The sequence below is a fragment of the Bos javanicus genome, chromosome 15 (assembly GCF_032452875.1).
Source record: "Bos javanicus breed banteng chromosome 15, ARS-OSU_banteng_1.0, whole genome shotgun sequence".
Classification (NCBI taxonomy): domain Eukaryota; kingdom Metazoa; phylum Chordata; class Mammalia; order Artiodactyla; family Bovidae; genus Bos; species Bos javanicus.
In genome coordinates, this window is record NC_083882.1 from 55,497,020 (window position 1) to 55,511,820 (window position 14,801).

The 14,801-nt window shown below is 41.0% G+C and overlaps 1 protein-coding gene across 5 annotated transcripts in view; it reads left to right on the forward strand.

Moving 5' to 3' along the window:
* Positions 1-14,801, forward strand: part of UVRAG (UV radiation resistance associated) — a 335,117-nt gene that overhangs the window by 66,615 nt on the left and 253,701 nt on the right. The window lies entirely within an intron of this gene.

Consider the following 14,801-nt stretch of genomic DNA (forward strand, 5'->3'; position numbering starts at 1 on the left):
GGGGTTAAAGAAGGATAGTGGCTTTTGATTAAATGTAATACAGTTTCACTAAATGTTTCAGATATCTTTTACAGCTTTGAATAAATTTAAGAATCCTGAGGCAAGTTATATTGTAGTCAGTTTCATTATGGTCTTTGCTGTCTCTGTATCTAAAGGTGATTAGAGAAAGGAGAAGGAATTTGTTTTTACTAAGTGCCTGCTCTCTGTGGTACCATGTCAGGTGATTCATGTTTTTTATCCTATTTAATTTTGGCCACAAACCAGTGAAATGAGTTTCTACATGATTTCCTTAGTGATCATGTTGTTTCCTAATTCTTGATGATCTGAAATACTGTTGCTAGAATGCTGCATCCATTCAGTGGCTATTTATTGAGCACATGCTATACATCAGCTCCTTGCTCTAAGTGCTCAGGGTACAGTGGTGAGCAGACGGATTTCCCTGCTGTCATGGAGTGTACGGAGGAGACACACACTGTAAAGTAACCTAACAGGTGACTATATAAACGTAAATGGTGGCAAGTGCTATAAAAGCATGTGATGATCTTACCTGCTCTAGTGGCTCAAGAATGGTCTTCGGGACTTGACTTTTAAGGTTACAGTCCTGAGTATGAATGGAAGTGAACAATGTGGAGAGAGTGAGGGCTGAATAGAGAGAGCATTCTGAGTAGAGGAGGGTAGTGTTGGAAGGCCATGAAATGCTAGAGGAAGTGGTGAGTTTTAAGGAACTGAAGGAAGGTCTGGGTAATAAGGGAAAATGATATCAGATGTGGCTGGAAAGGTAGTCAGGGACCACATAACAGAACCTTTTAAAAGATTTTATCCTAAGAGCCGTGAAGTGTGTTGAAGGATATTTACCATGGCAGAGGTATAATTAGATTTGTGTTTTAATAATTTCACTCTGGCTGCTATAAGGACTGATTTTAGAAGCAGCAAGAATGTATGTGGGAAGACAGTAAGAAGGATCTTACTTATAAGTGTATCAGGTAAGAGATTTGATACTTTGGAACAGGGTTATGGTAGAATAGCAGATAGATTTAGGAAAGTTTTAGGAGGTAAAATCATTAGGACTTGGTTTGAATTTAGGGTAGAGGAAAAAAGATGGTGTTAAGGCTACCTTTTGGGTTTCTGGCTTAGATGAAGTAACCAGATGGATAAAAGTGCCAGGCACTGAGAGAGCTAAGGAACTGGAGGAAGACCAGCTTTGTTGGAGGCAGATCATGAGTTGAGATTTGATCATACAGACTTTGAGAATACCTCAAGATAGCCCTGTGTAGGTTTTAAAGGAGACATTTGAATTATATGAATCTGGAGTTCAGAGGAGAGAAGCAAGATAGAGATATAAATAGCGAGATATAACAATGGCAAATAGTTACTGAAATCATGAGTTCAGATAAGATAGACCAAGGACAAGCAGTACTTAGTGAGAAAAAAGGGACTTAGTAATGGGCCTGAGGATCTCCCACTTTTAAAGGCCAAATATGGGAGAAGATGTTGTAAAAGGTGGCAGAGAAGGAATGGTGAGAGATGGATGAGGAAAAGGGAGTGAAATTTTTTGTGGGATCTCAGGCTAAAGAAAGAGAGGTTTTTGTTTTTGGTTTGATTTTGAACCAAACCAAAGACAGTGATTGATGAAATCAGAGAAGTTTAAAGAGATATTCGTTGCTAAAACAAACAAAAAGCAAAATAATAAACATGTCTGAAACAGAGATAGAAGCTCAAAGAAGTGGGCAGAAGCATTTAATATCATTGGCTGAAAGATGGGCTTCTCTGGGCAAAATGCACACTCAGATCAGATCAGATCAGTTGCTCAGTCATGTCTGACTCTTTGCAACCCCATGAATTGCAGCTCGCCAGGCCTTCCTGTCCATCACCAACTCCCGGAATTCACTCAGACTCACGTCCATCGAGTCAGTGATGCCATCCAGCCATCTCATCCTCTGTCGTCCCCTTCTCCTCCTGCCCCCAATCCCTCCCAGCATCAGAGTCTTTTCCAATGAGTCAACTCTTCGAATGAGGTGGCCAAAGTACTGGAGTTTCAGCTTTAGCATTATTCCTTCCAAAGAAATCCCAGGGCTGATCTCCTTTAGGATGGACTGGTTGGATCTCCTTGCAGTCCAAGGGACTCTCAAGAGTCTTCTCCAACACCACAGTTCAAAGGCATCAATTCTTCGGCGCTCAGCCTTCTTCACAGTCCAACTCTCACATCCATACATGACCCCAGGAAAAACCATAGCCTTGACTAGACGAACCTTTGTTGGCAAAGTAATGTCTCTGCTTTTGAATATGCTGTCTAGGTTGGTCATAACTTTCCTTCCAAGGAGTAAGCGTCTTTTAATTTCATGGCTGCAGTCACCATCTGTAGTGATTTTGGAGCCCAGAAAAATAAAGTCTGACACTGTTTCCACTGTTTCCCCATCTATTTCCCATGAAGTGATGGGACCGGATGCCATGATCTTCGTTTTCTGAATGTTGAGCTTTAAGCCAACTTTTTCACTCTCCTCTTTCACTCTCATCAAGAGATTCTTTAGTTCCTCTTCACTTTCTGCCATAAGGGTGGTGTCATCTGCATAGCTGAGGTTATTGATATTTCTCCCGGCAATCTTGATTCCACTAAATGTGCATAAAAGCTGAGATAGGGCTCTCCCTATTACAAAAGGAGGCTGAAAAAAGATATCTTAGGGACACCACTCATCTTTAAGGATAATTTTAAAAGGGAAAATCTTAAAAGCCCATAGAGAGAAAGGAAATATTACCTATAAATTAGACTGACAGCAGACTTCTCATCAGCAACAGTAGATTCAAGAAGAAATGTATCTTCAAAGTGCTGTTAACTGTTAACGTACAATTCTATTTCTGGTAAACATTCAGTAAAGGGTGAGGGTGAAAGACAATTTTAAGTACCTGAAGACTGAAGGTTTACTGCTTCTATCTATACTGAATGTGGTAGATAAAGAATTGATTCCAAAGGGAAGATGTGGGATATAGCAGGGTGTATAAAAGTGGTAAAACATTAGTGAATTTGGCTAACTGCTGACAAACCAAAAAGCACACAAAAACTAAGTTATACCATAAATGATAAAACAAATCACCACTGTTGTTCAAAGTGGCCCAGAGCTAGTCTAGAACTGTCACCAGTCTGTGGTAAGCCAAGTATAAAAAAGTGAAAGTAAATGTTTTTAAACTTTTATAGCCATTTGACATTATTGTGCCTTTTTATTGTATTTTATTGAAGTATCAGCTCACAATGGGTTGAAGGAAAAGCAACTGACCCTTCTCCACAGAGAGTTTTAGGACTCTGTCTGCTCTAGACAATAATAAGGTGGGAGAGGCTCTTTGAAGAGTAAGACTCATTGATTTGTTCGGGAGGAGGCTAGAGATAGTAAACAAGTTTAAAATTTCTTATAATAGCTTGTGGTTAAGTGTGCATGGTAAAAATGTCAAGATACCTACTAAATACTAGAAACAATATAGATTTTTAATTGGCAGAGGGAAAAAAGGGAATATAAGGAGTAGCAAACTCTGTCAACTTGATAGGAGCCAGAAAAGGAAAACAAAAAAGAAAACAAATAGTAAACAGAAGCATGTGGTACAGTGACAGAAGTAAGTCCAAATATACTTGTAATCACAGTCACTGAATATGGATAGAATATCTGTGGCTGAAATATTTCATAAAGGATTAAAATATTCTAAGGCAGCAAGGCTTTAAGAATGTATGTTCTATATGGAAGATGAAAGATTACTTGTGAAGCTATCACAAGGAAGCATGTTTTAAAGCAACTTTTTAAATAGTGACTAAAGTTTTTGTTGACCAGTTCTTCAGCATTCCTGGTTTTTCACATTAGCTGTAACCAGAAACACATCTGATGATTGTGTTGCTGTTAATTCTTCCTCTGTCCATGTTAAAGTATCTTCAGCCACCATGGTCTAAAGTTCAGTTCAGTTCAGTTCAGTCGCTCAGTCATGTCCGACTCTTTGCGACCCCATGAACCATAGCACGCCAGGCCTCCCTGTCCATCACCAACTCCTGGAGTCCACCCAAACCCATGTCCATTGTGTCGGTGATGCCATCCAACCATCTCATCATCTGTCGTCCCCTTCTACTCCTGCCCTCAATCTTTCCCAGCATCAGGGTCTTTTCCAAATGAGTCAGCTGTCTGCATCAGGTGGCCAAGTATTGGAGTTTCAGCTTCAACATCAGTCCCTCCAGTGAACACCCGGGACTGATCTCCTTTAGGATGGACTGGTTGGATCTCCTTGCAGTCCAAGGGACTCTCAAGAATCTTCTCCAACACCACAGTTCAAAAGCATCAGTTCTTTGGTGCTCAGCTTTCTTTATAGTCCAACTCATATCCATACATGACTACTGGAAAATCCATAGCCTTGACTAGACGGACCTTTGTTGGCAAAGTAATGTCTCTGTTTTTTAATATGCTGTCTAGGTTGGTCATAACTTTCCTTCCAAGGAGCAAACGTCTTTTAATTTCATGGCTGCAGTCACCATGTGCAGTGATTTTGGAGCCCAGAAAAATAAAGTCAACCACTGTTTCCACTGTCCCATCTATTTGCCATGAAGTGATGGGACCAGATGCCATGATCTTTGTTTTCTGAATGTTGAGCTTTAAGGCAACTTTTTCACTCTCCTCTTTCACTTTCATCAAGAGGCTCTTTAGTTCTTCACTTTCTGCCATAAGGGTGGTGTCATCTGCGTATCTGAGGTTATTGATATTTCTCCCTGCAATCTTGATTGCAGCTTGTGCTTCCTTCAGCCCAGCATTTCTCATGATGTACTCTGCATATAAGTTAAATAAGCAGGGTGACAGTAATACAGCCTTGACAAACTCCTTTTCCTACTTGGAACCAGTCTGTTATTTCATGTCCAGTTCTAGCTGTTGCTTCCTGACCTGTATTCAGGTTTCTCAAGAGGCAGGTCAGGTGGTCTGGTATTCCCATCTCTTTCAGAATTTTCCACAGTTTATTGTGGTCCACACAGTCAAAGGCTTTGGCATAGTCAACAAAGCAGAAATAGATGTTTTTTTGGAACTCTCTTGCTTTTTTGATAATCCAGCGAATGTTGGCAATTTGATCTCTGGTTCCTCTGCCTTTTCTGAAACCAGCTTGAACATCTGGAAGTTCACGGTTCACATATTGCTAAAGCCTGGCTTGGAGAATTTTGAGCATCACTTTACTAGTGTGTGAGATGAGTGCAATTGTGCGGTAGTTTGAGCGTTCTTTGGCATTACCTTTCTTTGGGATTGGAATGAAAACTGACCTTTTCTGGTCCTGTGGCCACTGCTGAGTTTTCCAAATTTGCTGGCATATTGAGTGCAGCACTTTCACAGCATCATCTTTCAGGATTTGAAATAGCTCAACTGGAATTCCATCGCCTCCACTAGCTTTGTTCGTAGTGATGCCTCCTAAGGCCCACCTGACTTCACATTCCAGGATGTCTGGCTCTAGATGAGTCTATGGTCTAAACTTTTCAACCGTGGTCTTAAAGTTGAAGCTTATTTGCTTGAAACTTTTGCCTCTTTGTTTATCTGCTTCTCAAAAAGGATTTACTCATTTCTGTTGAGTTGTTAGGAATCTAGTAAATGTCTCAGCTTTTTACTGTATTGGATGAGTATTCAATCTCACTTCCAGGGATGTGTTTGGAAACTATTTAATATATTTGAAAATCTTTGACTGAAATATATACTGTGGGTCTGAATCCTTCATTCAGTAACTTCTGCTGGCATTATTAGGAAGTGACACCTTGTTAAATTTGTGTAGTAAAGTTTCATTTATTTGGCATACAAATTAAACTCTTACATATTTAACAGCAATGCAGACAAAGAAAATAACTGAATAAATGATAATAAAAATCTATTTTTAGTTGTAAACTTGATTCATGATTTTTTTCTGTCAGTACGTATCAAGTACCTACTATATGCCCATTGTTAAACTCAGTACTCTGGGATGCAGAAATGTTAGGTGCAGACTCACCAACATTTATTCTTTTACCTGAGATAAAGTAGCATTTTTTCCAGAAGAGCTGCGATTTACAAATAGGTTTATTTTGAAAAATTATTTTTGATATCAGTTGTTTGGATCTTAACACAGTGAGTTATAGCAGAACCGTAAGTGATTCGAAGAGAACCTTAGGAAGAGGTTGGTGAATCAGGCTAGGTGAGTGGGAGAGATGCTCCCAGGTGGATTTTGCTACTAGGAGGGCAGTTGGAGGAGCATCAGGAATGAGAGGCTGTTGGGCCAGTTCTTGATCCAGTAAGCTGGAAACTTTTCAGATCCCTGTGCAGGAGTTTTACCTTTAATACAGACATGTGAAGTTATCATTATCTGAATTTCTTTTTGGCAACAACTTTTCTTTTTGGAAGAATGCTGACAGCTGCTTGGGTGAATGGGCACTCCTAGTGGTTAAGAATATGGGTGTTGGAGTCAGATTGATGTGAATTGAATTCCAGGCACCACTTCTGCTTACCCATGAGATTTTGGGCAAACTGAGTCATCTCTGAGTTTGTTTTTTTGCCTGTAAGTGGAGATAACAATTTCTTCCTCATCATAAATTATTTTGAATATTAAAGGTGATAATGCATATTCTGAGCCTGGCACATGAGGAAGGTTCAGTATGGACACCACTACTCAGTAGTCTCTAAACCATATGAAAAGAGGGATTGCTCTCTAATGCGTACACTCGTCAGCAGTTGTGTCCCTTGAACAGTGCCTGGCATGTAGGAGGGGCTTACTTTGTTAACAAATGTAGGTGAATGCTTGCTATATTTAGAACTGTCATAGCAATAATTGAGATTAAAAATCTCAAAGAGATAGTACTTTTCTCTCTTACCCTACCTTATCCCTAGCCTCAGCTTTTGGAGTTTAATTTTTATACAACTTATATTGTCATAATAACTATTATGTTATTGATAAAGTATAAAAAGCTTTAAATTGTTAAGACTTCTTGTTCTCAGACAAAAAACTGTAGCAGCAATGTCTTCAGAGTCCAGTAGATGGCAATGCATTCTCATTTTAATGGGAAAAAAAATTGAAGCAGGAGTAGAATTGAGCAAACTCCAGGAGATAGTGAAGGACGGGGAAGCCTGGCGTGCTGCATTCCATGGGATTATAAGGAATCCCACACAACTGAGTGACTGAATAACAAGAATCCAAATAAAAAGGATCAGATCTTTTTGGAGTAAAACACTCTTCTGCTGCTGCTGCTGCTAAGTCGCTTCAGTCGTGTCCGACTCTGTGCGACCCCATAGACGGCAGCCCACCCGGCTCCGCCGTCCCTGGGATTCTCCAGGCAAGAACACTGAAGTGAGTTGCCATTTCCTTCTCCAATGTGTGAAACTGAAAAGTGAAAGTGAAGTCGCTCAGTTGTGTCCAACTCATAGCGACCCCAATGGGCTGCAGCCTACCAGGCTCCTCCGTCCATGGGATTTTCTAGGCAAGAGTACTGGAGTGGCTTGCCATTGCCTTCTCCAAAACACTCTCAGGAGATTGAAATAACAGTTTGGTTATTAATTTCACAAAGGCAACCATATGAGTTGATCATCTCAAGTACACAGTCCAACTGAGATTGAAGATTTAGGGACAACAGCAAGTTTCAGAGCCTGTACAAGTGGGAATTCCTTATTTTATATTGGTCAAGGCATGATACTTTTGCTAAGTAGAAAACCTGATTTCTAATCCCAGTTTTGTTCTGCTACTGGAGGGAATATTGAGTGAATGAGTGAAGTTGCTCAGTCGTGTCTGACTCTCTGCGACCCCATGGAATGTAGCCTAACCAGGTTCCTCCGTCCATGGGATTTTCCAGGTAAGAATACTGGAGTGGGTCGCCATTTCCTTCTCTAGGAGATCTTCCCGACCCAGGGATTGAACCCAGGTCTCCCATATTGTAGGCAGACGCTTTACCGTCTGAGCCACCAGGGAAGATCCTGGAGGGAATATTAGGCTTATTTAACTCAGCGTGCTTATCTCATGGATAAAGAAACTGAGGCTTAGAGAGCCTCTTGAACTTGACATGGAGAGTAGTTTCATGCCTTAGGTGGTAACTTAGACATAGCTATAATAATATCAAATGTAATATAAAAAATCATCACATAGTTTCATTGCTACTGCTGCTACTGCTAAGTTGCTTCAGTTGTGTCCAACTCTGTGCCACCCCATGACGGCAGTCATCAGGCTCCACCACCCCTGGGGTTTTCCAGGCAAGAACACTGGAGCGGGTTGCCATTTCCTTCTCCAATGCATGAAAGTGAAAAGTGAAAGTGAAGTCGCTCAGTCGTGTCCGACTCTTATCGACCCCATGGACTGCAGCCTACCAGGCTCCTCCGTCCATGGGATTTTCCAGGCAAGAGTACTGGAGTGGGGTGCCATTGCCTTCTCCGATAGTTTCATAGCTCTATAAGTTATTTTAGTCTGTTCTGTAGGGAAGGCAGAGGACTACTATTAGAAGTTTTAGTAGTAGTGGCAGCTGCAGGCATCTAGCAGCTAACAGTAAGTATTTGGGGAATAAATGAATGATCAGGAAATCAGGATGAGTTTAGTGGCAGAACCAGGATCAGAACATAGATCTCTGTCTTTCTAGATATGCTCTTCATTATACCATGTCACCTGTGTAAAAGTGGTGAATAGATGATTTTCTTCTTTTAAGTGCTTTTTGAGGTTTCTTCCATCCTTTTATTTGTGTGATTAAATGCTGTTAAAGATTCTGTCTTTAACTTATAACAACTCAGGTGGGCGAAGTATTAGTATTTTTGTTTTCAAACTGAAGATGCTGAAACTTTGAAAAGAGATTTTTGTCTAGTTAACTTTATAGAACTGAGAAATTAAAAAGATGGCTGTTTCCTCTTGCTGGTCAAATTCATGGATGCTAACTTGTTTCCAAAGCACGTCCCACATGGTACTTAAGCGGAACATTCAGAAGTGGGGATTAAGTGTGTCAAGTACTGCCTGTATTTTAACAACAGAGAAAGGCATATGGTATAATTTCTACCCAGATCTCTCAGTACGTCATCAAGTGAAGGTTGCTGCTAAGTCTCTTCAGTTGTGTCCAACTCTGTGCGACCCCATAGATGGCAGCCCACGAGGCTCCCCCATCCCTGGGATTCTCCAGGCAAGAACACTGGAGTGGGTTGCCATTTCCTTCTCCCAAGTGAAGGTTGGAGGATCACAAAAAATAGTTCATTCTTATACATATTTTATTCAGTTTTCCTTGAAGAGCTCTGTCCCCACCCTACCACCTCAAGCAGATTATGAAATACAAGAAACAGACCAGACAGATCCTAAGGGGCTGTTTCTAATTAATAACTACTAACTTTGTTACTAAAACCTCTAGGTATGTGAGCTCGGTTTAAGTCCAGGGTAAAATTTTGTTTCTGAATTATTTGAGCTGGTGTGGTATCCTAAAAACAGTATTACTCAGGTGAATATGGAACTTTTGAAAATTATTGTTAGTTTTTGTTTACTGAGTGCCTACTGTATGTCAGACACTATACTATCTACTTTTCATGTTTTATTTAATCTGTATAACAGTTTCATGAGGTAGTTATCATCATTCTATAGATACAGTATCCTAGAAGAAAACGTTCAACTACTAATCCAGGATTACTTCAGTTCAGTCACTCAGTCGTGTTCGACTCTTTGCGACCCCATGGACCACAGCACGCCAGGCCTCTGTCCATCACCAACTCCTGGAGTTTACCCAAACTCATGTCCATTGAGTTGGTGATGCCATCCAACCACCTCATCCTCTGTCGTCCCCTTCTCCTCCTGCCTTCAATCTTTCCCAGCATCAGGGTCTTTTCCAATGAGTCAGTTCTTCACATCAGGTGGCCAAAGTTTGGAGTTTCAGCTTCGGCAGCAGTCCTTCCAATGAATATTCAGGACTGATCTCCTTTAGAAAGGACTGGTTGGATCTCCTTGCCATCTGAGGGACTCTCAAGAGTCTTCTCCAACACCACAGTTCAAAAGCATCAATTCTTTGGTGCTCTTTCTTCACAGTCCAACTCTCACATCCATACATGACTACTGGAAAAACCATATCCTTGACTTAGTAAGTAGCAGAACAGTGATTGAAACCAGGTCTGATTTAGTCAAAAGCCTCTTGACAACTATGCTACGTGGTATCTCTAGATTTCTTCCTACTTCACAGAGCATGTCAAAGTACCATGTCACTTTCTTTACATTTACCTAGAGATGTCTACTATGTGCATTGTTAGGATCAAATGAGGGTACATACATAAGTGCTCTGAATGGTATAAAGTATATTATTGTACAGACTTTGGGTATTTATCGTTGTAGAGTGGGCATGCAATGCCCAAGATGCCATCAACCCACCAAAGTCCACAAAATTTCTACACGATAGTCTATTTGGCTTTCCTCTAAGTCTCTCTCCTTACCCCCACCCCCTCTTCTCTTGGATCAGATTAGCTTCTGACAGATGTTTGGAAAATCATCTCATCCTGTAATTCATATTTATAAATCCTGCTGCTGCAGTGTGGTCCCCATTCTCTCTCTTCATTGAAGCCAGAGAATAATCTGGGAAAATGCCACGTTTCCTGTTATGAATTTGGAGGATCTTGTCTCCTTAGCACAATTTTTGAGCTTTTCAGAATTTTAATACTGGAACATTCAAAGCCAAGCACAGCTCTTCATATAGATGTTTTAGGTTCTTAGAAAGTAAACAGAAACAGAGCTCCAGACTCATCCTCACTAGGGGATTCAGAGAGTTGAAACTTTGTTTAAATTTTGTAAACTCATCTTTATTATTCTTTCTTAGATTTGTAGTGAGGGCATTCTTGACTTTTTTTTTAACTTTCCCCTCTGGGAGTCAGTTTCCATTTATTTAAATTGTTTCTCTAGAAAGCTGGGAACCCTTTCTTTGACTTTTGCACCCAATTAGCATGATATCACTGTTGCCTTCTCTTCCCTCTCACTTCTCACAATTATAGTAACTGTGTGTATGTCCTTCCTCCTGTTAGAGTGTAATCTTCTTTAGGGCTGAGGTTGTCTCTTACTCATTCTTTTAGTCCCAGGATTTAGTGTAGACTTTGCTTGGAAGATATTTTTCTTGAGTGAATGAGGTCCACTAGGATCACATGTGGAGAAGGAAATCCCAGGGATGGTGGAGCCTGGTTGGCTGCCGTCTATGGGGTTGCACAGAGTCGGACACGACTGAAGCGACTTAGCAGCAGCAGCAGCAGCAGCAGCAGGATCACATGGATCCTGTCTCTGTTCTGTAGTACACTTTTCTCTTAAAGGATGGCTACTTCAGCAGGGTCACTGTCAACTCTCTTGTTACGGAGTTGTATTGGTGACATTTAATCCATTTCATACTTGGAGTGTGTGAATATGATTGTGATCATTTTTTGAGGGTAGTTTGAAAAACTGAAGTGTGAACCTTCAGTTCACACTTGTGAAGAAGAACCTCTTCATCCCTATTGACTTGAATTAAAAAAAAAAGAAGTTAGTTTCAGGATCTGTATACCTTTGCTTAATAACATTATTCTTATTTTCATTGCTTCTGTTTTGAAGGAGAAGAAAACATATGCTGTCTCAAACCTCACACCGGATCTGGGGGAATCTGCATATTCAGCTCAGGTTCAGTGTCGGGGAAGCAGTCTCACTTTCCCTCCTTAGCAGCTCAGCATCTGGGCTTCATTAGAGCTCAGTGGCAGTGAGTGTCTGAGGCTTGAAGGTGCTTGACAGAGGTACATGCCCATTTTTCTCAGTTTAAACCTTAGTGACACTTAAAAGTGTGTTAATATCCAAACTGACATACACACATAGGAACACAGGCTTTCTTTTGATTTTTCAGGTAGCCATTTTAGGAGGAGTTGTACAAATTGTTGTTGTTCAGTCACTCAGTCATGTCCAACTTGTTGCAACCCCATGGACTGCGGCACACCAAGCTCCCCTGTCCTTGTACAAATAAATACTAACTTTTGAAAAAGTATGCTCACTATATCTGAAAATGTGCTCAAGTAGTAGAATGAGCCACAGGTTTTTGGGTTTTTTTTTCCATTGTCCATTATGATTCCTTATTCTCCCTAAGTAAATAGAAGAGGGACTATTTGCAGAGCTCACTTAACAGTTTTAAGAGTAATGTATATAATCTACTAGGGCTTCCCTGGTGGTGCAATGGTAAAGAATCCGCCTGCCAATGCAGAAGGCATGGCTTTGATCCCTGGGTCAGGAAACTCCCCTAGAGTGGGAAATGACAACCCACTCCAGTATTCTTGCATGGAGAATCCCTTGGACAGAGGAGCCTGGTAGACTGCAGTCCATGGGGTCACAAAGAGTCGGACACAACTGAGTGACTGAACGCACACACACGTATACCCATGTATAGTCTACTATCAGTCCCACGGGGCAGGCTTTTGCTGGGGCCTTTAAGGTATTGTCCTCAGGCTTCCACTCAGACCTTTTGTCTTCTCATCGACACATTGTGTCTGGGTGATTCAGATCTCTCCCAAGTCTACTTCTCCAGTCAGTACTTCCATATATCTGGACTTGAGTCAGATTGCTGAGTGTTTCAGAGACTCATTGTTGTTCAGTTGCTAAGTCACGTGTGACTGTCTGTTTGTGACCCCATGGACTGTAGCACACCAGGCCACCAGGCTTCCCTGTCCTTCACTGTCTCCCGGAGTTTGCTCAGATTCACATCTGTTGAGTCAGTGATGCCATCCAGCCATGTCAGAGACACTCACTCCACAGCTCCTAGACTGAGCTCAGTCTCCCCACCCTTATTGTATTCCTTGGTTCAGTGCGTGGTACTGTTGTCCATGCGTTTTCTCAAGTCAGAGCAGGGAGTCATCCTAAACACTCCCCTCTTTTTCTGAGTTACTTTTTTGAATCACTACTTGAGATACCTGCTAAACATCTGTTTCTTTCCTGGTTCTTGACATTGGAGCCAGATTTATCTTTCTAAAATGTTCATTGTGTCCCTGTTATTCAAGTCATTTCAGAGTAATTAATGGACTTGTAAGGTCTTGCTGCTGCTAAGTCGCTTCAGTCGTGTCTGGCTCTGTGCGACCCCACAGACGGCAGCCCACCAGGCTCCCCCGTCCCTGGGATTCTCCAGGCAAGAACACTGGAGTGGGTTGCCATTTCCTTCTCCAATGCATGAAAGTGAAAAGTGAAAGTGAAGTCGCTCAGTCGTGTCCCGTGTCCAACTCTTCACGACCCCATGGACTGCAGCCTACCAGGCTCCTCTTACAGTGATCTAATTCTTGATTTTGAAGCACCTCACCCATAACAGTTTCTTAAAAAGCTAAAATTTATCCATTTCAGTTCTAGAGCTTAGACCTCATTTCCAGAGAATGGTTTTCTGTGACATATCCCTACGTACTCTATGTACTCTCTATCTACGCTCTATGTACTCTCATAGAACCTTGCTTTTCACTTTTCTTGTTGCTGTCCTTAGCTAGTTATATTCTGATTGCCCATTTGCTCAACTCTCTTTCTTACTAGACTGTGCACTGTATAACAGCAGGGACAGTGTCTATAAATGAATTATCCCTAGTGCTTAGCACGGTGGTGGGCATGTAGTAATAATTCAGTAAATATTTGTTGAATGAGTGAATGAATGTTGTAGTAGCAGATCATTTAAAACTCTGCTGGGATATACTGTTTCATTGTCATCAGTTGTAGAGCATGTTGTTCAAAATTCTCATTCATCTATTTAAATAGTTTCTGACCACTTCTTCATAGACATCTTCTGTTTGCAAATTATTATATTTTAAATGGATCTCTTTAATTTTCTCTCCAGGTTTGCTTTTCCAACCAGTTGTATGTTTTGCTTTTTTTTTTTTTTTTTGCATTTTTATTAACTATTTTATCCATTTATCGAGGTCTCAAATTTTGCAGTTAGCCTTGATTGATTTCTTTCATCCACTCAATTCATTCAGCTCCTGGACTCTTGAGTCCTTCTTTGAAATCACTCATTTTTGGCTGCTTTTCCATATCCATTGCCATGATCCAAGCTCGGCCTGGCACCTTCATAAGGCAGGATTACTGCAGTAGTTTCCTGGCGAGCCTGTGGCTCTGGTCTCTTTGTATCCACTTTGTCTCATTCACCACTGCCTGATTAATCTTATTCCTAAAGCATACTTGCATTTTTTTTTTTTATTCCTTTGCTTTAAAGGTTGTATGGAGTTACTTCTGGTCTGCTGGATGTGGCCAAATCTCTGACCTAATTTCCTTTTCTCCATCAACCTAAATTCAGTCAGTGGTATAGTACTTTTGGGTATATCTCTGCTTTTATCTTTACTTCTTTTCTCTGTCTGTCTCCTTTATTCTTTAGAATTTGAGTTCTCATTCCCTCTAGTACACGTGGATTTCTAAAATAGCCTCCTAGTGGGTGTTTGGGCTTTCTGCTTCCTCTCGTTTGTCGTGTGTGTCATTACCAGAGTAACCTTCCTTAAGTGCAGCTTTGATCATTGGCCTGCACTGTTGGAAACTTTGCAGGAGTCCTTTATGAAGGTTGTCTCACTTTTTAGTATGACATTCAAGGCTTTCTGCATCTGGCCCTCTCAACCTTGTCACGTAGCTGTATCTCCTACTATTTTCCCCTCTGGTGTTCCAAGTAATTTTGACATCATTGGAGCTGAACAAATTGGACCACTGTTTAATTTTCTCTGAATACAGCTTATGTTTTCCCACTGCCATGCTTCAGCTAAAGGTGTTCAGTCTGTGTGGGTCTTTCCTTCACTGCCCTTCAGCTTTCTGTACTTGTTAATCTATCCCAAGTATTGCTACTCCTGCAGCCTTTGATGTTTCTGCTTCTACTAGGTGGAATCTTT